The sequence below is a fragment of the Rhinolophus sinicus genome, chromosome 17 (assembly GCF_057876585.1).
Source record: "Rhinolophus sinicus isolate RSI-liver-muscle chromosome 17, RSI-T2T, whole genome shotgun sequence".
In the NCBI taxonomy this organism is placed as follows: Eukaryota; Metazoa; Chordata; class Mammalia; order Chiroptera; family Rhinolophidae; genus Rhinolophus; species Rhinolophus sinicus.
Window position 1 is genome coordinate 76,112,982 of NC_142517.1, and position 26,650 is coordinate 76,139,631.

At 33.5% G+C, this 26,650-nt stretch overlaps 1 pseudogene; it reads right to left on the reverse strand.

Moving 5' to 3' along the window:
- Positions 1-7,636: 7,636 nt before the first annotated feature.
- Positions 7,637-7,937, reverse strand: LOC109453295 (large ribosomal subunit protein eL42-like; annotated as a pseudogene).
- Positions 7,938-26,650: the final 18,713 nt, after the last annotated feature.

Here is a 26,650-nt window from a genome sequence, read left to right on the forward strand (position 1 = left end):
AATCAATCAGACTTGAGAAATGGAGATTTTAACGTTCTAGTTCTTTCCTTATAATGCTCTAGGCTTCTTACTCTAATCCTGGTGGCACCTTGCCCACGGTCATTGAATCATTTCCTTCATATTGATTCAACTTAACGTACTATGTTTTCATTCTATATCTGCAAAATTTTCCAGAATAGGTACTTAAAAATGCTCACATTTTTTAAGGTTTAATATTCTAGTTTAAGGAAAAAGAAGTGAAATTCTGTATTGTCCTCCATTTTCATTTGTCAAATAGTTCCTATCTTTACTCTTTATCCTCACCAAATTATATCAATGCTTTTCTCCCCTGACAGGCTGTCTGCTCCAATATGAACAGGGATTCTCTTTTAGCTCACTATTATATCGCAAGCATCTAACATTCTGTCTTTCACATAGTAAGCACTCTATAATTAATTCATTATAAAACACACTGATGCTGCTCTTCCATAATGGACATATAGTATTTGCTCTTTACTTTCCATATTCTGTAAATATTGATTTAATATTTTAATTGCTGGAATTGAAGATGAACAATGATTGCTGAATATCTTTTTCAACCACAGTAATATATATTCAATAAATAACAATAATAGTAATGCCTTGTTTCACTGATTTTAAGAATAATTAGCCTCCCTCTCACACATATTTTAACATCCCTGATATTACAAAGCATCTACAATGATGACATGCCATGATTTAATGGGAAATTCTTTTTCCTTTCTTCCTTCCTCCTTTCTTCCCTCCCTCTCTCCCTTCCTTCTTTCCTTCCTCCCCTTTTTCTTCCCTGATCATTACATAGTGATATATCTTAGAATCAATGCAGACTTTCATTTGATGAATTTGCACAGCTACAATTAGTTGAATTCCTATTGCATGTTAATGTGCATGAGGTCTTATTTTTTTCTATTTTACAAATAAGGAAACTTAGGTCCAAAAGTTAAGCAACTTGGTCAAAGCTATGTATCTAGTAAATGGTGTCATTTGAACTGATATTGTTCTAGTCCAAAGACTGTGCTCTTTACATAAATTAAATATACATCTATTCACCATATATGTAGTATAACTGGACACATCTCTGAAATGGTAGAAATAGAATCATATATTCTAGAGTTGGAAGAAAATAGAGGGTATCTATTCTAATTCCCTTATTTTGTAGATAAGAAAAGAACTTCAGATAAGTGATTTGCTCTAGGCAATAAATCTAGAAATTTGCAGACAAGACTAGGACAAAAATTATGCATACTTGTATTATATATTCAAATACTACAGAAGTATATAAAGAAAAAAAACAAATTTCACTTCACCCAACCCTAGACAGATTCCACCTTTCAGAAATATGGCATATATCCTGTAGTTATCAAATAAAACTCAAAAATGTGGTCTAGGATGTTTTTATAAGCTATCTATAAAGCTTATTTTAATTATTTTGAAAGTCAAAAGGAAAATATTGCTGCACATACAACTCTTCTCATATATCTTCTGCTACCTTTATTAAGATAAGAAGAAGGCATATAGATAACATATAGAAGGACTTTCGAAATATCTGTTATGTACTGGGAACTAATCATGCCTTAAACTAATTTTATCCTCATCACAAAATTTAGAGGTGAGAACTAGCGACTTTTGTTGCCATTTTGTGAATGAACAAGAGTTTAGAGGATTCAAACAACTTCCTAAATGTGTAAGTTTGGGACAATTGAGGATTGAGAATCTTTGGCAGTGAATATTTGGGTCACTCAAACCCTGGCTAATTGAGATTCTGGCTGATGGTAGAGGTAATAACCAATGAGTAATGGAAGAAGGAAGCCAAGTACATTAAAATCCTGAGACCAATTACAGAAATGAGGACTGTAGAAGCTTTGCATAATATTATTTGGTTGTTACATTGTGTGTATGTGTTTATTTATATGCTACTATTTTCTTTATCTCTTCCTTCCTCTCTGTTTCATATATATATATATATATTATTGGTCTGACACCACAGCAAATTCTTTGCCATTCAGCAGGTCATAGCTCTCTTCTGCAAGGTCTGTAACTCAGCCCAAGAATAGGGGGAGGGCATTCTTTAGGGTGTTCTCTCTGTGTTAAGGGTAGTGACCATTCATTATAACTGCGATTCCTATATTTTTTAGGGTTCTCTTTACTTTTCAATAGCCAATATCTCCTATTCCAATCCTTCATTATAGTTAATTATTCATTATATTAAATTTTCCTTTCAAATTCTAGTGTGGTTTTCTTTCCTGATTAAACTCAAGACGATCTGACTTCAATTTCCATGCTTTTAGACCACTACGCTGTACTTGCACTGCTCATTACCATTAGTAGGGGGTAGTTTAAAGCTGATAACGTGGCTTTGAATATTTTTTAAAGACAAATAATGAATACTTAAAGTAATAGAATTATATAATTTGATGGGGTGGGGGGTGGGGGAAGAACATTAGAAATCATTCAGTCCAGTATTTCTTTATTCAGATATGGAAACTGAGGCCAAAACAACTTTAAGAATGCTGAGATCTATATATTGTCCATTTTTGTATCACCATTGTCTATCTAGAGTTGATATTTACTAAATGTAAATTGAATTAAAATGAGTGAATTTACTTAGAATATATTTATTAAGCTGTGCTTACAGCTACAGATGGAGTGATGATTTAGACAGACATAGTTCTCCCCTTCAAGAGGTTTTCAGGCAAAGAGCCAATTTGAAATCAGAATTACAGCTTTGGTTAAACCTAAGCCATTATTATTTTCGTTATTGACTGAATTGTGGATTGAAATCCAAAGCTGGTTTTCTTTGTGCAGTTTTTGTACTTGTGTCTAAAGCTTCATAGGAAAGAGAATAACGTGGACATGTTTAAACTTAACTCTGATACGACTATTAGAACCTGCTATTTTCCGGAATCTTTGTGTAGTTACCTCTAAAAGCTCAATTTGCAATACACACATTTATGGTTTTACTTTGTCACTTATGGGAATATTATCTCTAAGCAAGTATCCCAAACTCTTTTTAGATGCTAGTTTGGCAGAAACCTTTGGGTAACAAGATATAAAGCCACAGTCTAGTCCGGTCAGACTGTGAAATACCTTGGATATTTAGCATATGGGATTTTAATAATAAACCTTAGCTGAATTGGCTTATGAATTCTGATAACCTTTAGAAATTTAATAAATATCTATCTTTCCCACATCTTCATGGATATATTTCTTTGATAATGTAGCTTGTGATAATCTAGACCATTTATTTTGTTAATGTAAATTTACCACTCTTCCCCTTTTGGAAGAGAAATTAGGATGCATTTCAATTCATTAAGTTACATTTTCAAGACAAATTTCAGTTGAATTTTAATCAAACATATATTTTTTAAAATTCTGGGCATAGAACTAGGGATATTATAATTTTACCATCTTCATAAGTGGTCGTGCTATCCTATATTTCATATAAATATCTTACCTCTAATTGTGGTGGGGAACTAACTGTGTATCAGAACATTTCACAAAACTTGGAATAAATCCTACCTTTAAAAAAAATAGAATTTCTGATTAATGTGTTTAAGACAGAGGATTATATGTATGATAAAAAATGTTTTTTCTTATGTAACATTCATTAGCCAATAGGCAAACTGAAGGAGATCAGTAATTAAATGACTCTTTAATTCCATTTCATAATTTTAAACCAAATTAAAAAGCTCAGAGAAATAAAAGTTGTGGGGGTGGCCGGTTAGCTCAGTTGGTTAGAGCATGGTGCTGGTAACACCAAGGTTGCCAGTTCGATCCCCGCCAGGGCCAGAATGAGCTGCACCCTGCTTAAAAGCAAAAACAAACAAACAAACAAAACGGAAAACAAAACACACTATGGAACTTTTCAAACATATACACAAGTAAACATTATAATAAAGGCATGTATCTATCTTAAGAAAAGTAAAAACTGCTGAGCTCTGGGAAAAAAGAAAGAAAGAAACAAATAATACCTTTGTCAAATAATGGTTTTAACATTCTCTTGTTTCAAATAATAGTTCCTCAAGAAATCATAATTTTAACCACTTATTTGTGTCCAGTATCATCATCTTTTCATTCACATTCATACTTAAATTGATGACTTACATTTAATTTTCTAAGACATCATTAATATTTTTGAAAGTCGCACCTTTTTCTGCTTTCCCTTCCTGTTATCTCTTACATTTATATTTCTTGATGATATCTGAGTTCTTTAACTTGTTTCCCCTGACACATGCTTACTCGTTGCCTGTTCAGAACTTCTGCTGACCTCTAAAAGGTCATGGCAGATACAAATTCTACATGAATATAAGAGAGTTAGGATTTGGTCCTTTGCTTTCATTGGTCCCTCCAGAGATCATTCCAGTCCTTTCATTATGATACTTTAAAAATGCTTATCATTTTGAAAAATTATAATTTAAAACGCAATATAAGTGTTAAAAAACAAAAATCTACTGTGATCTAAAAACAACAACAACAAAAAATACATGAACCATCTTTCTGTATTTTCTTCTATTTTTCCTATGCATTTTGGAGAAGTAATTAGGATATGCTTTATAAAAATTATTAACATGCCATTTTTATTTTATATCATATTTTGGGAATTTTTCCGTTAGTATGTAATCTTCAAAGACCTGGTTTTTAATAGTTTCCTGACATTTCATCATATAGACTAGCATCTTTTAGTTGCTATTGCAAATGGATTTCCAAGTAATCTCACAGTTTATGAAGGAGGTGAGTGTCCCATAATAAATCATGGGAACATTTGGGTATGTTGCATATACTCTGCAAAGGCAGTAGACAGTCCCTGCCTATCACATTCTTTACCAGCAAGAACATGCCGGTCTTATATGATTGGACTGAAGGGCGAGAGACAAACCTGCTTCACGGGATTGTTTCATTCAGTGAAGAATGGAAAAATGACTGAAACTTGTCTCCCTAGCATGATAATTACTAAATATGGAATCTATAAAAGGTGGCGAAAATCTAAGGTGGCGATGTAAGTAATTTATGGAGTATCCACCATTTACCTATAAAAGTAAATCAATACTATATTTTGATTTTAATGCACTAAGAATGACGCAATCTTCATGTAAATTCTTTTCTTCAATTAAACCCCTCTCCCGATTTTTCCAGTGGGGTGCTAGCCACCAAAGTGACCTTCAAGTTGCCCGTGTATTTGGCTTACTGTAAATTGCCACTGAAGATAACAATTAAGTGTGACTTCCCTCAAAAACGTTTCACTTTCCATAAAATCTAAACTCTTTCTTAGAGTAAAAATGTCCACAATAGTATATCTAACGCTGAGTAGAGGATTTTTCTAAAACGGGGAGTTTCATTTTTTTCCCTAATCATGATGGTAGGCTGAATTCTCTAACCAGGCTTACTGCTTTCATAATGATATTGGCCAACAGGTTCTAACAAACATGGTACAAATCTATGGATGCTGGTGAATATTTTGAAATCATCTATTTTGCATATTTTAATATCCCATAATGAAAAGATATGTGACTAATATTTAGGTTTAAAAGCTTTTTCATATGAGAAACATTAGTCATTATTTCTGGCCTTAGAATTCACAAACAGATGAGCCATTTTAAAGGTAAAAAATAAATCAATGTTCATTTATCTGTTCAAATGATAGAACAATTTAATAGTTTTCATGAAACATATTTGAACTATATTGTTTTGAGACAATTCTCTATATTTATATAATGGCAATGTTACATCCTTAGTAAATATTTGAGATGTTTGACTCCTGGTGAGCATCTTTTATTGAAGTTTACATAGATATTTAAATTTAGCAATTTGAGTTCTTTTCCCCTAGGGTTGTAATTAGACCTTGATTGTAATTTTGGTTTAAATCTTTTCGCTGAATCATTTTGAGGTTGATGTAATGGGGAAAACCATAAAGCACATGAGAGAGAGAGAGAGAGAGAGAGAGAGAGAGAGAGAGAGAGAGAGAGAGAGAGAGAGAGAAAGAGAGAAAGGAAAAGTAAAGTGATATTTTAAAATAGAGTTTGATAGTTTACAAGGGAAAAAAAATGTTGTCCATAAATGTTAATAAACAACAATAACAACTCATGCAGGGTTTAAATATATTATTGTACTTTTATTCTCTTATTCTTACAGTGTGCAATAACTTTAACAGGATGTATGTATAATATTTGTTTGTTTGTTTTTGTTGTTATAAGATTAACTTTGGGACCAACCATTTCACTAAAGAAGTGAATCTCTGTTTTTAAGGGATGCGGTCAGAGTAATACATTTTTGAAAATTTGATTTTTATCTGAGACTAATTGCAATCTTTGGTTAAAAGAGAAAAATAAAAAGCAAAATAAATAAATTTTTGTTAGTTAGACTGCTATGTGAACTATAAACTTTAGAGCTTGAATAAAATTATAGCTCCCTAGTTCAATATTTTTCCTTTGACAGATGAGGACACTTATGTCAGGAGATTTGGCCTGACTTTCATAAAAGCCCTTCAAGGAATGGTTCAGAGTGAGAAGTGAGGCCTTTGCAGCCTTGGGCAGTTGCTTGGCTAACACTCTGTGACGATGAATTTGTTTTCATTATTTTATTTATTTTAGACCCTGTATTTGTAGCTCTCACAAAAGCAAGTACTTTTGTGATGATGAATTTGTTTTCATTATTTTGTTTATTTTAGATCCTGTATTTGTAGGTCTCACACAAGCAAGTACTTTGTCACAATTTCATTTATTATTTATTTCTAATATATATGGCCAACATTTATAAATATTTTCATTTTCTGAGTTAGGTAAAATTGTCTTTTAAATCATAGTTCAAAACCAGAATATTTCCAAAACAGTGTCTTTTAAGTATATCAGAATGGAGAAATAGGAAGATTTTGTTGTCGTCCAAGAGCAGGGATTGTTACCCTGTGATTACAATAAATAAGCAACTAGGAATGCTGATCAGCTCCTCTTCTAACTACTTGAAAATTCTTAAATGACTGGGTAAGTCCCTTAAGCTATTAGCACTTATATTTCTTTGTTGCAAAAAAGGTGATAATAGCTGTCCTCCGGCTGTTAACCTTTAACCAATATATTGTGCACACATTGATTTTTCTTTTATTGAAATATTAAGTTCCTTGAAGTATCTGTGTTTGTGACTGGGCTAAATATTTTTTAATATCATTCCAGCAAGGCTACAGAAAGAAGACTGAAAAACAAATGAAAATTAATTCTCAGAGTGGAATTTGTTATTGCTATGAACTTTTCCTAAAAATCATTTCATCAAATGCAGCTAGCAAGCCAATGGCAGAAGTTACCCTAGAATGGAATTCTGTGATCATCTAAAGCCAGTGTGGTCCACTGAGCTGAATGAAGCACCTTCACCTGGAAACTTGTTAGAAAGCAAATTCTTGGGTTCTGTTTTAGGCATACTCAGTCAGAAACTCAAATTGAGGTCAAGCTCTCTATGTTTTAATAAACTCTGTATGTAATTTTGATATATGCTAACATTTCAGAACCACTGGTCTAAACTGAAACAAAAAATAATTAACGTAGACTTATAAAAGTCAAATCTTTTTAGTCTTTTGTTATTTTTCCCCTCAAGATTTTATTGTCTTCAAGACAAAAATATGAAGCTTGGAACTGGATCACTTGGCCCTATCTCTTTTTATCTCCTCCTAGTTCAAAATGTTTTAATAGCCAGCATTCTCTAGGATCTGCAGTTGGGCTCAACACATTCAAGCCTCAGGACAATCTTCTTTGTAGTTTTAACTTTTTTGAGGAAATTCATCTTAGTCCGCTCATCATAACCACTCTGCTTTCTGTCATAACGTTGTTTTCCCTGCGCACACAGAGAATCCTTGCCCTTCTTGTACTGTGTCACTTCGTGGGGCTGATGCTTGCCACACTTCTTACAGAAATCCAGTGGGTTTTACGAATGTTCACCATGTTTGTGAGAGCGCTATCCGTGCGGAAAGAAAGAGCAAATCTTTTTAGTCTTGGCAACAGAATTCATGCTGTGTTGAATATCTATGTTTTGATGTTCACTCATGGGAACAAAAGACTTTGTTTAAGCCCACACGGATTGCTTATCCTAACTTTACTGAATCACTGAAAATGTGTCAAAGGAAGTCAGGAAAATCTCAAAGTTTTGATAGCCAAATATTAAGGTATTGAATTAAGCAGAAGGAGGTCATTAAGGAAAATATGGTTGCTGCTGAGATGTTGGTATCAGAAATCTAATAGTTTGTACTGTGTACAAATGAAAGCTGAAAAAGGGTCCAGGGAACTCAAAAAGATTTAGTGCATGTCAAAAGATTATGGTAATCTTAGAGAGCTACTCATGTTCAGTATTTGTTGTCATAAATAAAAGCTTGATTTGGTATTAAAATAATGGTAGTTGAGAGGTTTAATTTAGTTCTTTGAGATGAAGGAAATCAAAGAAGGTAGAAGGATCTGCTTTATTACAAAGATGCTAAATTTTTATATTCTTTATACTGGACGCAAATTTATTTGTGGTGGAAATAACTTTTCTCGGAGAAGGGAGTTATAAAATAAACCTAATTTACTTTTGGACAGTTATTTTTATAGTTGTGGTAGTTTGAACAGTGTTGCTGATACCAGCATGGAAGAAGAATATCGAAAAATGTGTCCAGGGCTTAAACTGGACATTGCTGGCCATGTGCAAGTGATTCTCTAGTTGTTTTGGAGAGATCAGGGGCCAAGTGGTGAGTTTGTCAGAATTGCCTGGGTATCTTATATTAAGCTATTCATGTTTCTCAACATCTCGTATTTTCCCAACATCCATTTCACATCGCATGCATAAAGAATAACTGCCTTAGATTATGTTAAATCTAAGATGAATTGGTCTTTAACAATAACTCTTAGTTATTTGTATTGTTATCTTGTCTATAATATTCAGGTAGTTATTCAAAGTAGATAGAAAGGATTACATATAAGCTAAACTTTATGTCACGAGCTTCTATGAAAATGAAGAAATAAGGGAAGCCCAATAGTTTCACACATTTTTTTTTTTTTTATAAATCTCTTTTGTAAGCTATCAGGATTTTTCTACTGATAATGGATTTTTTTTTCTCCAAATACTTCTACCTTTCTGTTTTTCTAAATAAAGGCTATTAAAAATGAGACCGTGAGTGTTGAAGAGTTTAGAAGGCCTGTCTTAGCCAATCAATAGATCTTTGTAAAGAAGATGCCGCTGAATATAAAGTCATCTATTGATTGTTTAAAATTCTATCATTGTCCCTAATCTTTTTATTCATTATCATGAGTGGAATGATGTAAGTTGGTTAATATCCAGTTTTCAAGGTTGCTGAAAAGAAATGGAAGTGACCCACGTTAGACTTCTGAATTGGAAAGCTGGTTATACAAGAGGTGGAGAGTCTTCTTAATGTGACCTTCAGTCAGCTGCTGTCAGTGCCCATTTAGTCTTGACTAACCCCTTCCTGGTTGTCAGCTCTATGAGCAGTTCTACCCAATGTTCTCTGCTTCATCCCAAATCAGTGCTCTGGCCAGAGTCCTTTGTCTTGGGGCCAGGGTCCTTGGCCTCAGTCTTGCCCATCCCCTTTCCTGACCTTCTCTTAGATCCATAGTCCCTATTGCCCTCCTATCAGCTGCTCCATCAGGCCAAGTAAGATCACGATGTTCTTTTAGAGCCCCAACTTTGTTCCTGAAAGCATACTAACAGCAGAAATAATGCTGAGACAAGGCACAGTCAATGTAGATATAACAGCTCTATACCCTGATCTTGAGGAACACAATCCATTTTCAGAAATAAGATCGATACAACACAATGACAGAACACAAGATCCCTCAGAAGAAAGCAAGTCATCTGTTATATGGTGTTCTCTCAGCATCCTTCTTAACATTTGTCAGTCTCTCAGTATACAATGCTGTAATTACTTGATTAGTGTCTCAAAGTATGTTGTATAAGGGCATAGTCTGTGGCTGGTTGGTTTGCTGTCTGTGGACTCAGATCTTAGTGCCTAAGATATAAATGCTTAATAAATACAAGCTAGAGGAGTTTTGAAGAAAGAGACGTCACCAAGAAACTGAAGAGTAAAGAAATCTTCATCATGTGGCATAAGGAGAATTGAGATAGAGCTTAGAACCGTTGGCATTAATAATACATGGAACTATGGGTAGTATATAAATAGAGGGGTGGTTGCCTGATAATCCTGGTGAGGGAAGTAGCATGGACACAGGGAACAAGGTCAACATGTAAGCAATGTTTGATCTGGCTTGAGCACTGAGCTCCTGTGTGAAATAGTGGAAGATGAAGTTGAACATGTGAAGTGGACAGATGACGAAAGAGTTGGCTCAATAGTGTGTTGGAGGGAGCTTCTTTGAACTGGTTTTAGGAGAGCCTGTTATGCAGATCTTTTCCCACCTTTGGGAACTCAGCCATGATGAGAATATTACACTATAGAAATTGGCAAATAGTAAGAATTAGGGCTTCCCCCTAATAAACAAAACACACACACACACAAAGAACCAAATGTTGTTAAATATTTATAAGCAAATCACTGCATTGCATGTTAGGCTTCAGAGGTGGCACTTGTTTCTAGGTTCAAGTAAGAGATAGCAAGATGAAGCTAAAATATTTTTAAGATTAAAAGCCACCACTTAACGTCATCAAGTATGAAATTATTACAATGAATAGAAGATGAATACTGAAGCTAGTAGTTTCAGTTAGAAAATGACATGGCAAAATTATTGGTTTGGGAAGACTTGTTTAGTCTGCCACTCTTTCACACTAATCTATTACCTTGAATTTTTCTTTTTTTCTTCCCTCAAGTTTCTTCAGTTCAGTGAAACTTCTTCCATTTGTAGAATATCACCTTGTTTTAGGATAACCTCAATTCTGTAGAAAACTGTGACAATACAATTTAAAAATTTTATTTGATTTTATATTTTACATTTCTCCTTCTGTAAAAGGAAATGAAATAGTGTCTTACATAAATAATACATTATAAAAAAAATGGATAATGTATAAAGGTACAAAAGAGAAAGAACCCATAACATATAGATAGAGAGCCATTGGTAAACATTTTTTAAAATTATTTTTCTAGGGATAATCCAATAATTCTAATTTCCTTTCTTATTTCATTTTTCTTTGTAGTACTTAGAACCTTCAAACAAATACTTAATCCTTTTGTGTTTACTCTTTCTTCTCTTCTAGAATGTATTAAGACAATATAAATTCACCTATATTTTCTCCTTATTTCAAGATTTTATTGTTTTTCTTAATTTTTAATCCACTAATGAATTAAATGAAATTATAATTATGAGATTGACTTCAATATTTCTTTTAAAAATTATTCCTCAGTTGTCCCAACCACCATTCAATGACTACTTCCTTGAAATGCCACTGTTATCACATTCTGAATTTCCCTGTGTACTTGGCTGTGTTTCTCATTTTACATTAATTTTATTTAACTATTTAATCAGTCATTGATCCAACAGTCACTGGATATTATGTAACAAGCACTGTACTAGTCGAATGGTTTGGGGATAACTAGCTTCATCCCCAATTAACTCAGTGTTTTCTTTTTTTTTTTTTTTTAGGCCAAGCGAGACCTAGTTCAGCCTTGCTTGGCCTAAACTATCCCAGGATAGCATAGTCTAGTGACTCATATTATTTTTAAGTTCTTGCTTGTGAGGCTAAGGTTTAAGTGGTGCAGTAGTGGAGATGAATGTGACCATAAAAATCAAGGGGAAGAGCAAGGAGAACATGGAGAGGACCGAAGAAGGGAAAAGTGAAAATTTTTTATATGAGGAAAGGGAAAATTAAAATAAAGAAAGAAAGAAAGAAAAACAGAAAGAATAAATAAATACATAAATAAATAAATAAAAGGTTTTCCTCTGATTTTAAAGCCTTAAATAGCCCTAAAAAGGAAAATCATATTTAAAGTCTGTGTTAGACGTAGAATAACCCAAAGTGACATATTTTGATTACTGTTCAAAATTCAACTTTATTTACTTATTTGGGGGGAAAATGAGGACACATAGAACAAATTCTAATGTAATAAAAATTAAGAAGTTAATTTAAAAAAGCAATTCCTATATTTATGAAGCTTACCAACTTGTTGTTAAGATGTTAGAAATAACAGATATTGCACTATGGGTACAATAACAGAAGCATGTAAATGAAAATTTCATCAAAGCCTGCAGAGGGAATGAGCAGGCTGTCCAAAAGAGGTGATACTTCAACTGAGTCTTCACGTTTGAATGTGAGTTATTCAGAAAGGGGAGTGGAATATGTCATTCAATGTCAAAGACTTCTATAGGTCTTTATATAGAGAGTGAATTTCAGGGAAGTAAAGAACTTGAGGAAAAGTTCAGAAATATTTTTAAAAATCACATGTTGTTCTTGAAGGGTCAGTTGCCTGATGCATCTAAATAGTTGTGTTATGTAAGTGTGGGGAGAGGGAGCTGAAAAATATTGACTTGTGCCATGTCTCAGAAGAGTATGTGTGGAAAACTCTGTTGGCTATATACACAACATACATTGTAATGTGTTTTTCTTGCAAATGACACCCCACCTTTTTCTCAGCAATGATATGCCCAAGAAAAACATACATTTCTAAGACTTCTGGGGGTGGCCATATTGCACAATTTTTCATGTGTTTTATTTATTTGAGGAAGTATTTATTCTATCTGTTTTAAGCCAGGAGCTATTCTAGACACTGGAGATACAATAAAAGAAAAAAGAAAAAGATGCAATCTCAAATATGGGTGAGCTTAATTCTAATGGCTGAAGGGAGAACAGTCAAAATAACCAAAGGGGGGTAGGATAAAGTAAAATATATAGTATATTACATAAATACTATGAGGGAGAAAATAAACAGGTAGGAAACGTGTTTTATTTTAAATAGGATGGTCATGGAGAGCCTCATTATTGAAGCAAACATTTAGCGTTGAGGAAGCACTCTGTTGATGTCTGGGGAGAGAAAATTCAAGGCAGAATGAACAGAAAGTACTCTTATCTTGAGTCAGGAATGTGCTTAGTGTGTTCAAGGAAAATCAAGTCTAATAAGAAAGACGGTCAGAGATGAATTCAGAGGGTAGAAGCTCTATAATCCTGTAGGCATTTCACTCTGTGTGAGATTAGAAGCAACAGGAAGTTTTGAACAGAGGAATGACAGGCTCTGACTTGGCTTTTTACACGATCTCCCTGGTGGTTGTGTTGACAGTAGTCTGCAATAGATCAACACTGATGACAGAGTGGCAAGTTATGAGGTTGTTAGCCTCATGCACATGAGACATGTTAGTGACTCAGACTGGGCGGTAGCAGGGAAGGTGGAGAGAGAAGTGGTCAGAGTCTGGCTGGGTCTGTTGTATTTTGAAGGTAGAGGATTTGCTGAGAGATTGCATGAGGTGTGAGAATAACAGAAGTTGAAGAAAATTATAAGAGTTTATTCTAACCTAATGATAGGATGTTATGACTGTTAACTGAGAAACCCAGAAAGGAAAGATTTGGGAGAAAGAAGGTTTTGATGTTATTAATTTGTTTTTGCTTTTATTTATTTATTTATTTATTCCAAGGTGCAGAAATCCGGCATTTGGTTGGGACTTGTAAAATTTGAGAGGCCTACTGACATTTACATAGAGATGTCAAAGTCACATTGGGATTTAGGCGGGGGAAAAATCTTGACTGTAGATATTTATTTGGATTCTGTAAACATAATGACAGTTTCAAAGCATTGAGACTGCCAAAGGTCATTAAGGGACTGGATTTAGACAGGGAGAAGAGAAGAGACACAAAGTTAAGTCCTGGGGCTTTCTCATGGCAAGAGTTCAAGTTGGGGAGAGGAATTAGCAAAGAAGGCTTAGCAGGAGCAGCCAGTGAGGTACAAAGAAAACCTAGAGAGTGGGATGTCCTGGATGTCAAGTGAAGAAAGTTCCAAAGAGGATAGAGAGATTATTTCAAATGCATGTTGTAGCACAAACTAGAAGAGAACTGAAAATGAGCATTCAATTTAGCGATGTGGAGATCACTGATGAGCTTGGCAAGAAAGTTTTAGCGGAATGGTGGAAATTAAAATCTGGTTTAATTGAGGTCAAGGGAAAATGGGAAAGGAAGTACTGAAAACAGTTGTGATATATAAGTCATTCCTTCAAAGAGTTGTGCCATGAAAGTAAAGGGTTGATTTTTTAAAAAACCTTAGACAGAAAAATGACAGCATGTTTATTTGTAAATGACAGCATGGGATAAATGAGACAGAGACATCTATTTTTTGATAGATGAAATAGAAGGAAACATGCACAAAATTTTGGATAAATATCCAGTCTTGAACCTTGTAGGTGAAAAGATGTGGCGATGGAAGCTTATTAAAATTTTCTATTGCTCGCTTCAGGTTTCTCAAGGAAATGTGAAGCAAGGTCATGAGCTGAAAGTGAAGATGTGCTATAGAGGTATGGAGTCTTAAGGAGAGGACAATGTAGGCACTAGTCCATGTTGGGAGTGCAGACATGACTGGACTAGGAAAGACCACTGGGCAAGATGAAGGCTCCCTGGCATTCTTTCCTGCATGGATTGTGGATGCAAGTGATGAAGGCATAGTAGCAATCTTGCAATCACGGCACAAGAATTGTGGGGACAAAATTTCATGTGAGTAAATGGAAACAACCTTTAATCTGACATTTTGGAGCCGTTCTACTTTTCCTTCACTTACATCTGAACTTCACGGTATATGAGAAAAATGAAATATCTAATTGGTTAATCCTTCGTAGTCAGGGCTCTATGCATGTGCTCCTGACTCTATTCTAACATATACCACAGGCTTGGACTTATTTGTTAGATAACGAGAATCACTGAAGTTTTTGAAGAGGATTATGGCATGACTCGTACTAAGCTTTAGACAATCACTCCAGTATGGCAGATGGATTTTCCCCAAGTATATATTATCTATATCCCTTATGTCAAAAGCCATTTGCCACCTATATAAAATCTACTGATGCTTTTGGCAGGAAGGATCGTTTTTCAATCAAAATTCAATGAAATTGGTGTTAACAGGTTCTTTTTCCCTGTAGTGAAATTACTAGGCGAGTATAGTAGTGTCAAAGATTTCCTGAGAATAAATTGCTGTAGGTGTAAGATTTATAAAAGTGGACTTTAGGTTCCCACAGTGGATTTTGGACACCCTGTCAAGGTTCCCATGCAGATAACTGTCAGAGTAAAGATTGGCCTTCAAAATATAATAAGAGTTCTATTTTTTCATTCAAGGTGCTATATTCATTTTAGGTTAGTCAATACATTAGTTCCTGAGATAATGATTTCTTGTTAAATAACAAAGACACATTTTTAAAAATTGGGACTGTTTTGGCATTATGTAAAGATTAGTAGGTAATAAACTTTTCATTAACTCTTTTACTATTCTGTCAGATATTCTCCATTTCATGAGCACATCTGCACAGATGTATGTGATGGTTCTGGTGGTACCTGAAAACTTAGTGCAAACATAGCATGTCTTCCAAGGTGTTCAATTTCAGGGCAGTACATTTAAAAAATACTTCTCTGTTTAAAATAACTACCAATTTATTAGGCAACAAAATATAAATTCTCATGATTTTGAAGATACATGAAAAAGACTAAAATCATAAAGCTTTTTAAAGCTAAATCCCTAGATGGCTCTCTTATTTCATTGGTTCTTTTACTCATATATATTGATCTCTTACTTTGTGCCAGGCATTGGGCTATGTAGGTAGAGAATAAAGTAACAGACAAGAAAAACAGTTCCTGTCAACAGAAAGAAAACCTATTTTATGAAAGAAAGGAAGAGAACTAAATGTACTGAACACATACTCTGTGCCAATCACTTCATTTATATTTTACACATTCATTTCTCTCCTGTCCCCTTGCTTAATGCAGGGCTATACAACTCGAGTGCCACCAATAACTGAATATCTCTCTGGTTAAAAATAGTCGACGGGATTTAGAAATGAATATGAAAGAAGAGCCTCTTGGTGAAAACTTACCAGTAAACTATATTTAAAGTATATTTATACAACCTGAATATTGTAGCACCTGGAAATTTCAGTATGGTGAAACTTCATTCTAGATTTTACTATTAGTCTTTATGCAATGAACATTTTAGAAATCATTGGCATTGAGATGAAACTAGACATAAGATGTAAATGGCAAGCAGTTCTTGAAAATGTAAATAAGTCATAATATTTATAGGAAAAATTATGTCATTTTCAAAAAAAGGTTGATTACTTAGTTTGTAGACTATCCTGTCTTCATCAATATTTTCTTCAACTTCTCTTTGCTTGACTTATGGAAGTTTCTCTATTTCCTACCACTTTTTCTTCAGAAAATCTTTTAAAAGATTGATGAAGAAGACAGTCGAAATTAGTGACTAAAATGAGGTATTTTGCTGATGTCATGTTCTAAGTGTCCAAATAACATATATATGGAAACTTGCTGTGGTTGAATAGATCTTTTTTCTCACTATCCTAGCTTTTGCATTGTTGTTTCTATTTTAGAAGGCATATTGTGTCATATGCACTTTATGATGGAAATTCACGTAAATAGTATGAGCCTTTTTAGTGTAAGAAGATGGATGATTTGTTCTGTTACTTTGCTTTTCAGTAATTACAAATTTTTAAACCAATAAGAATAGTATTAATTTTATTAACAAAAGTATATGCTTGAAATTTTAAAACAAGTCTTGGAAAGAAATGATTAATGTACACCACTTTAATCCTCTTCTAACCCACCTGGGTGATAACTATAAATTTCAAACAATATTAGATTTTTTAAAGACAGTATTAAAGTACCAATTTGGTTATTATGTCACTGAGTTAACCCGTGTTTTGATGCTCACTATCATCAACTTTTATCGACTCACACCTAAGTGACCCTGAGAGTGTTTTTTTTTCTTTATGAAAAAACCTTAAGTTCATGACCTCAACTAGAGAGGAAATGAAATTTCCTAAACTAGATGGATGTCTGCCAAGAAAATATTTCTTAACCAATTGTCAGGCAGAGTGACACACAGGAAAAAAAATACAAAATGCTAAAGAAGAGTAAATAGTAGAGAACACATGGGCACATGAATAGATCAAAATTTCCGTCAAGCTTAGACATCTGAGTGTTTTCCATGACACAAGAAGTTCCTAAATAACATCTTTATTTTCATAAAGAAACCATTGTTGACATTTTTGCACTAAAGGCAACTGCTACTCTGAAAAAAATTTGATGTTTTTTGTTTCCATTTCCTTTCTGTAAAAGAATTAGAAAAAAATGTATTATATTCCTGCAGTTTTATTCATTTATTTTTTAAAAAGGAAACGTGTATCAATAAATGCAGCAGTTAAAATTGTAGTTGCCCTTAGTAAGTTATTTTTGTTGTGGGTAAAATAGAGTCACGAATTAGTAATTATATTAGAATTTATAGTGAATTAATTGCTGATGTTTCATGAGTATCTGGACTTTACAGATTTTGAATATAATATTGATTATGTAGCTATATACATACTGGGGTTGCCAAAAAGTGTATGTACATGACTTGTATTCATCTTTTGCTATGAGTATATATTGAGTATTACAATTTAAATACAGTTTTTTCCTTTCTCAAAATGTGCATCCATTTTTTTTGGCACCGTGTGTGTGTGTGTGTGTGTGTGTGTGTGTGTGTGTGTGTGTGTGTTTATTTCTTTGTAGTACAATACATAGGGACTCTATGTCAAAGAGACAATGGGTCATGAGAATTATTTTAAGGCAAGATTTGCTTTGTAACAAGCATGGAAGGTATTTAGTCTATAATGATATGGAAATTTGGGATAGGTGACTTTTTTTAAAATCAGCAAGTGGTATACAATCTTCTGCACATTGATTTCTTAGTCAGTAAAATGGGGCTTGACAAGGAGAAGAGCTGGAGAGTGAACTGAATAATATTACTTGAGCTTATTGTCTATTTTTACAAGACTATAAATTTCTGAGGGACAGTTTAAACTGAGTATGAATTTATGCTTTTTCATAGTTGCCTAGGTTTATAAATTGGTTATCTGGCAGCTCCTTGATATCATGAAATACATATTTTCCTTCCCAAATGGATAGGCAGAGAGCTTTTTTAATTGACATAATTAAGATTGTTATTGCTAGAAAAAAAAATAAAGCATTGCCTGTGTGATTTTCTAACAATAGGTAACTTGATAAATAAATGAAATTTAGACAAGCAGGTTAATTGATCACTGTGATAGCCCTCCTCCCCACCCCCGCCCAACCTATTGCTGCCATTTTTCTATGTTGCTAGAGAGGTAAAATTCTTTTAAAAAGTTTTATATTTTTTGTATCCATTTTCTTTTTGTATAATGATTTGATAAAATGTCCTGGATTACTTTTCGGAGTCCTTTATTGTTCAAAAACAAACCCCTGTCTCTAGATACAGCAATTAAAATTTTCAAGTGTTGTTAAAAAAGAAGGCAAAATTACTAGAATCAGTTTAATAAATTAAAACTTTAGCCTAATAACTGGATCACATAATCTAGGGAGGGGTTGTCTGGTTTTTCTAATAGCATTGATCAATCAGTCCAGGCACAAAATCCAAAGGTTCAGGGTGGATATTACCCTTTGAGACAATATTATTTGTTTTCTATGTTTCTGTGCTTGAATAAAAGGAATGGGAGAGGCTATGAAGGAAGGAGAACCAAAAAAGTAGAGAAAATACTATCCATGAGAAAAGGAAAAAGATAAACCTGGAATATTATGGAAGAAGCAATAACACATAACATATAGTTATCATTTAATATTTAGAGTTTAGTAAAATATTAATTTAAATATATACAACATTCAGAGATTATTTATTTCCCTAAATTTATAACAATGGTCAAATGCACTTTATTAAATATTTACCAAGGCAGAGAAATGTGTTTTACAAAAGGAATTATATAAAAACTGGTATAGCCACCTGAGAGGTCATAATTTGGGACTAACAACATGGTTAAAAGATACTGCAGGCAATAAATAATTATAAACACAGAGTAGTGACAGGAAAATCAGTTATGAGATTAAGTACTAACGACATTTTGTTGGTACAAAACCATATAGCATTTTGCTTAAGAATGTTGACTCTGGAATCAGACTGCTTACATTTCAAATACGGGCCTCATCACTTAGAAACTGTGTAATATTGCACAACTCTCTGTATCTTAGAATTTTTAGGATTAAGTGTGCATTGTGTGTGATTATATATGTGTGCACTTAAAAATGAATATATAATTGTATGATTGTAGTATTGTGTATGTGTGTAATTGTGTACGTCACTGTGTATGTGATTATGTATAAGTGCTTGCATATGTATATGTGATTGTAGACTGTATATAATTGTGTATGTGTATGTGAAGGCACACGTGCTTATGTGTATGTGTATGAATACATATGCATATGTGATTGAATATATGTATGTGATTGTGTATGTATATATATATATACATATATATGTGTATACATATATGCATGCATATATGATACAACTACTTGACACATAGTAGGTCCTCCATGGATGTAAATTATAGCTATAAACGGTAACTGCATTGAAAGGGAGGGAAGAAAAGGAGGAAGGACAAGGAATAGCTTGGGAACATTTTAACTGCAGAACAATTTAGATGAAATTAACACCCTCTTGTTTGTGTTCAGAAGCATAAGGACTAGTTAGGAAGATTAATGGTGGGGGATTAATTTCATAGCTACTAAAAGGAAGACAAAAAGCACAAGGTAATACCCCGGAGGGAAGTGAATGCTAGTCTCAGTGATAAGCATTTCATAAATTCATGAATAAAAATTATTTAGATCTCTGTAAAGCATTTCCTTGATTTGATCCTAGGTCCTTTATTCTGACTTTCTAATGTAATTTTTAAAGGGTAGTAGATGTTTTCTCCATTCTGCTAATATGTTTATATAGGTCCATATGCTCATGTTCTAAAAACATTTAGGTTATATGTACCTACTGGGAAATTTCTGGAATTTTTCAGCAGTGAGTGCTATAGAGTTTTATGTATGTATGTATGTATGTATGTATGTACGTATGTATGTATTCTTCTGATAGCACATTAAAATTTAGCGTATTTTAGGAGTAAGATTGTGTGAGCTTTTTCTGCTGGATTGTGAGCTATAGAGTTACCCTTGTACAGTGTTTATTAAATGTTTGTATAAGAAGAATTTAAGTCACGAGGAGGAGGGTAAATATATAAGTTAAATATACCAAGGGTGGTTCATGGTTGGTAAATATCTTTACTTCTTCTGTTTACTGCTACTTTGCATATGAAATATTATCTAGATCCTGGATGCAGAAACATGTTCTGTCAACATATAAAAATGCACCCATTATGCTTATATGACACAGGTTTCTCTTATCTTGTTCTAATGCAAGTTACAGGATAAATCCTCTCATCCAAGAAAACCTACAAAGAGGTTAAAATGAATTCAGTAGGTCTATTTACAAAGACAACCACTGAAACGAGGTTTAACAATGATAAAACTTATATTTACTAAATTTTTAAATTTCTAAAACATTAAATTCATTGACCTATTAGCTAACATATTAGTTTCTCATAGGTAACATTCTCTTACTTTTTAGTTGAAAGCAAATATTTGTGATTATTCAATCATCTGTTTTTTTGGAAGAACACAAAATATTTCTGAAAGTTACCTGAGCTCCATAGAATTTTCACGAAATCTAGCAAATGGGAAGCATTAATATTTCACGTCATAGTTATTAAACAAGAATTAACTCAAGGTAGAGTGACTTGCACAAGGTAATATAGTGAATCAATTAGGAGAATTGGTCAGTTGGGTTGGCAAGTTCAATGACCATCTATCTGAGTTAAAGACATTTTTCTTGAGACGGTTGATGAGAAAAAGGAATTTATTAATATATACTTAGAGTAGCTTGTACCAAATTTTACTTTGATATCCCTTCATAATTTTCTCCAAACATGGAAAAATATTGCCTAGAGATTTCAAAACCATTTAGTTATTAAAAAAAATAAAAAACAAAAAAACAACAACTTTTTTTCCCATTTTTAATCTCTATACACCTAGGAAAACTTTTTTCTTATAATGTTTGCCAGAGTTGCCAGAATGAAACTCAAATTCTAATTAATTAATTTCAGTGGCACCAGTGTGTGTCCTGTGAAATATTTAGGAAAATATATTTGCCTCGTCTGTTTTGGATAGAGTCATCTTCTAACCACCCTTACCCTTGAGGCTTACCTAAATAAGTGTTCTTTATGTTGATTTACTTAATCTATCTAGAAGTTTGAAAGTTCAAGCTGATATGTATAAAATGAATCAAGGGTGATTCAGTATGCAAATCACTTATTTCCATTGTCTGTCATGGTATTTCCTTAGAATCTTATTATTAATGCCATGTTTTCCCGAAAATAAGACCTAGCCAGACCATCAGCTCTATTGTGTCTTTTGGAGCAAACATTAATATAAGACCCGGTATTATATTTTATATTATATTATATTATATTATATTATATTATATTATATTATATTATATTATATTATATTATTATATTAAGATACGATCTTGTATTATAGTAAAATAAGACCAGATCTTATATTAATTTTTGCTCCAAAAGACACATTAAAGCTGATGGTCCTTCTAGGTCTTATTTTCAGGGAAACACAGTGTCAGGGAGTATTAAATGAGCACTGAATGTCAGACTCCAAAGGTATAAAGAGCATGAAAGGCAGGGCTTCCCCTAAGTGGGCTTATGATTCATTTAGAAAAGATACACTTTTTCATTTAGAAAAGATACAATTATGAGCTAGGGTTGCTAAGTACTACATAAGTGATAAAGACAATGAAGGTCATTGGACTTTAGTCGTGAGGGCTTAAGATAAATGGAAGTAACTGGGGTAAGTTCATTTAAAAAGTAGAAATAAGCTGGTTCTCAAAGAAAAAGTATGACCTGCAGCAGAATTGACAAATAGATTTCAACGTGATTGAGAATTCCAGTTAACAGGTAATGGCTTCCCAGACCAATGTTAAAGGTTGTGAGACTAAATCAGTATATCAAAATATAATCTTTATTCAAGGAAAATTAAATTGCAGAATATATCTTATTTGAGGCCAAAATATGACTTCCTATGACTTTTCCCTTAAAAATTAAGCCTTGGGACTTGCCTATGGAGAGATGTGAGTAGACAGAATGGATCCTTTACTGGAGAGTTGCTTGGAGAACTCAGGATGCTTCATAACCCATTGAGGTGGAATAGAGAAATCCAGAGCGAGCCAAAGTAAAAAAAGAATATGTCCTACTTTCAACAGGGCAGAGAAGGCCAGAATAGGAAAGGAATGTACTCAGTTTATAGGCAGGTAAATTCCATAGAGAGAGAGAAAGCAAGAGTCAGTATGCTTGGCCATTCATGAGCAGTGCCCTTTATCTCAATCTCACTATTATTCCTCTATCATGGGAAGGCATAAACAAAAGCCTTTGAGAAAATTACCAGTTTTTTTCATATTATTTTCAAGGTGGTATATAAATAAAGAAGGAAAATTTCCAGCAGTTTCATGATATTTTATTAGCCTAGATAAGAATGCAGAGAGAGGAATGAGTTCCATCGTGTCTGCCATGGGTGTGGGGTGAAGGTGGCATATCTGCTGCATATATTCCATCCCCAAAGATGACTATGAAGACATTCTAATCAAAGGTAATGGTGAGAGAGAAAGGCAGGGATAGGTGATTCAATCCAGCTAAAACGTAACTACTTTTGCCTCGATAATGAGGTCAGTATTAGGACATACTGGAGGATATTTAGATATCAGTTTTTATAAAAATTTCCTTCCCCCTCACAAAGGGCTCACAATCTTTCTTGTTCGTTGTTCTCATCTCTTTCTTTTACATCTTAGAGAGCACCAGCGATTGGACACTTCTTGTTTTGTCAGAAAGAAGAGCCTGTTTCCATCACAACCTTTTTCTTTTGGCTGACCAAGCTTGTCCTGAATGTTCCAGACAATTCTTTCTGCAAAGCAGTTTCTGTTTGTGAGGTGGTCAAGGCTCCAGAGGTTTTCAAATGTAGAAATTTAAGTTTGGGAAGGGGTGAATAAGTCATGAAATCTCACATCAAAATTATTTTAATAATTATCTCTGTCTTTTTATGTTCCCTGTTTATAATTTTTTGTATTATAATTGTTTTTTAGATCATAAGCATTTTAAGAGCACCTGGTAGAATTTCTGGCTCATGATAGGCTCTGATTTATATAGTTCCTGTTCTTGGGACAGGAAATCTGAGTCAGTTTATCCATGATTTTACTTAAGAGGATATATATTTGCAATCCTGGACAATCTTGGGTTGATGGACATTGAAAGGGTAATGACTGTTACCCTCTTATATTTTTTGCAAGTTTATATTATTACATTATCATGACCTGGGTTAAAATTCCTACTACCATGCTGAAAATCTGGAGACTTTAAACAAAATCATCCAACCTCCTTAAGCCTCAGTCTACTCACCGATGTTTTAAGGATTACACTATCTGCTTTGGTTACCTTACAGAATTTTATGAGGATAAAATGTAACACTGGAAAATTAGAAAATGCTTTACAAATTTACCTAAGTTTTATAACTTCTCAACGACAAGTAAAGTGGGCTATAAGATCATTCATTACCTAATCTCTAATTAAGAAATGATCTTTCCTTTAGGAACTGTATTAAACCCCGTTGAAAACCATCCAAACATCACACAGCCAGCAAGCCCTCTAGCAACACTGGTTGGTGATAATTTGGATACCTTTGTCTGTGATCTTGACAAACAGAATATTAAAGAAAAATACAAGCTTATGGGGGCCAGTTGTGGTTCATTGATCATTAATATACGCAGAAGTATTACAAAATTGGAGTTTATTTTGGTAGCTTACATTTTCTTTTCTTAACTACAGAAAAATGTTTGAGTTTTATGAGCATTAATAGTGAGAAGCCTTTGCAGGTTGTATACCATTACTTGATAGACATAAAAGATAGACTTATGTAAGAAGTTAGATGCTACTGTAGAAATGGAAAATATAGCTCATTAGTGTGTTGCATAGCATACTTGCCTCTATCTGTATTGGTGATATTAAGTGTCAGTGTATCAACTCCAGACTACTTTCAACCAGGAGCTGTATATTCTTTTAACAGCTAGCCCTTATCCACACCTCTATTTTTAGCAGATATTGTTTAATATTGAAGTGTAAAAAACCATAACACAGCCATCATTCTTAAGCATGGCTCGAAAAAAACCACATGCCTGTGAAAATACTCTCTCCCATTGTATACTTTGGACGCTGAAACATTGACTTGGGAACATTGATAATTGGCATTGTGTTGCCCTCACAAAACAACTGTTTTGGAACTAGATAGGATAATTTTTATTGTGTTGTATAAACACAGCAGGCTTCTAAAGTCTAGTTTTATTTTGTATTAAAATATTTGTCAGTAATTTGACTAATAAATATCTCTTTTAAAGTGGTAATATTTGATCAGTATAATAATCTGTCAAGCATATTTTAAACACACACATATGCTTGGCATTATCATTGTAAAATGCTACAGTATAAAAGTTAAAAGGAAAGAAAATTATGAAGACATAAATACTCTCTCCTTTCCCACATTAAAGTTACGCTTTTGTAGATTGGGAAATGTACCTGTTTCTCAGAACTTCTTCTGTATCTTTATCAGAAAATATAAAAATACAAGAATCTGTTTTCCCTCTCTGTTTCCTGTTATTTTCTAACTCTTTACTTTTCAGATCCATTTGTGACCCAATCAATATTGTAAATGGCAGCAGCTAAACCTTGGCTTTCCTTGCTCTCTGAAGACCAATACATAAATGACCTTAACACCTCTCCTTGCTTGCTAGAGATTAGAGGAGCAAATGTACCACATCAATGAGTGTGTGACAGGGAACTCTATTTAGTACAGCCTGGTTGTTTTGCAGAAGCCATACAACCGGCAAGAGCTGCTAGGGTCACCACTACAGAGAACCAGCTCTTTGCTCTATCCAGAAGGCAAAATGTTGAGACTTAAATGATGCAGCAATGACAAAAAGTTTAAGATGCTGAGTAATATCTTTGCGTTCTTCAGAAGTCATCATTACTCTAGATCCAAGTCTGCCTTACATATTGCTGTGTTGTAACATGTATTATTAAAAGTAATAAATGTTCTCAAGTTGAAGCAATTGGTTGTTATGATTGTCACTAGTATTTTGGGCAAATGTATAAAGAGCAAAACTGAAATATTTCTCACCAATATAATTTGGTGAGAAATAAATTAGTCAAATAGGAGGGCCTAATTTTTGTAGCTGGGTGCAGAAAGGTGGAGCCAGAATCATTCAGTGTATAAAATCATTATGAAGCTTCTCATGAACTCAGGTGAGACAAAAATATTACTATAAAAATAAAATAATTTTCTCATGATATTTTTCTAAGCAGAATTTAAACTCATCCTGAGAATGTATTTACAGAGCAGTTGGTACAGAAAAATAGTGATCATATCCAACTAATCAAACTATTAATGTTGCAAAGATTAGATTTATTAGTGATATTCTCTCTTCATTTAAATATTGTTGCACGCTAACGACATTCTTTACATGGCTGGGTTAGTTCTCAGGAAACTATAATTTACTTTATATTCTATTTGATTAATGGTTGGTTTCCCCTTGGAAGTATTTTCTTATAACTCAGTTTTTGTCATTCAGTGATGATATTTAGTCTACTTTGTATAAAAATCACCAAATAGTTGTGGCAGTTTTATTATTGTGATTGTTAATATTATTAGAGCTTATAAGAAGATCTAGCTGAAATCTACATGAAACATTACAAACTAAATCTACTGAAAAATGGATTATTTAATGTTTGTGTCAATGCACTTGATAAATTAATTTCAGAGATATATCACATTTTAATCCTGAGTAACAAGTTTCTAAGACTGCTAAGGAAAGGTTTTATTTCACAAGTCACATAATTAAGTTAAGCCACGTAGATTCACACGAATCTATAGTTTACTGAAAGGTCATTGTACTCTTAGGAATACAAAATAAGATACTCATATAATCACCAGCATAAGAATACCTGAGAATGGCTCCCCTCACACAAGTTGGGAATGTCATTCAGTCACTATGATGTTGAAAGACTATGATACCATTTCAGGGCTATGCAGAGAGAGGCAAGACTAGGGGGGAAAAGAGCTGATTCATGCTGAAAAAAACACACAAAAATCCTAAATAATAAAGCAATGGCTCCAAAGCAGTGACCAGGAAATTACTTTCTGAGAAGGTGCTCTAGGGCAAAAGTCTTTCTTTAACAAATATTGTTTAAGGCACTGAAATCTGTTTGCCATCATTTCTTTCCTCCTAGGTGATTAAATGCAGAAGAAAAATAGTCATTTAGTAGCCACAGAAGCTATTTACTGAAAGTATATTCAATCACCGTAAACATTATTTTTACAGCAAGACTAGCAAAAGATACTATGGGGGATCCCATAAAACATTTTTAAAAAGAAAAAAAATGATAGTACCATATATTTTTATGAGGGTTTCAGAGTAATATGTATGCAGCTGTTTCCTCCAAGTACTGCCTGACATTGCAAGCTCGCATTTTGGAGCCAGATGGAATAAAATTCAGTTCCCAAATGGGAGAGATTGCAT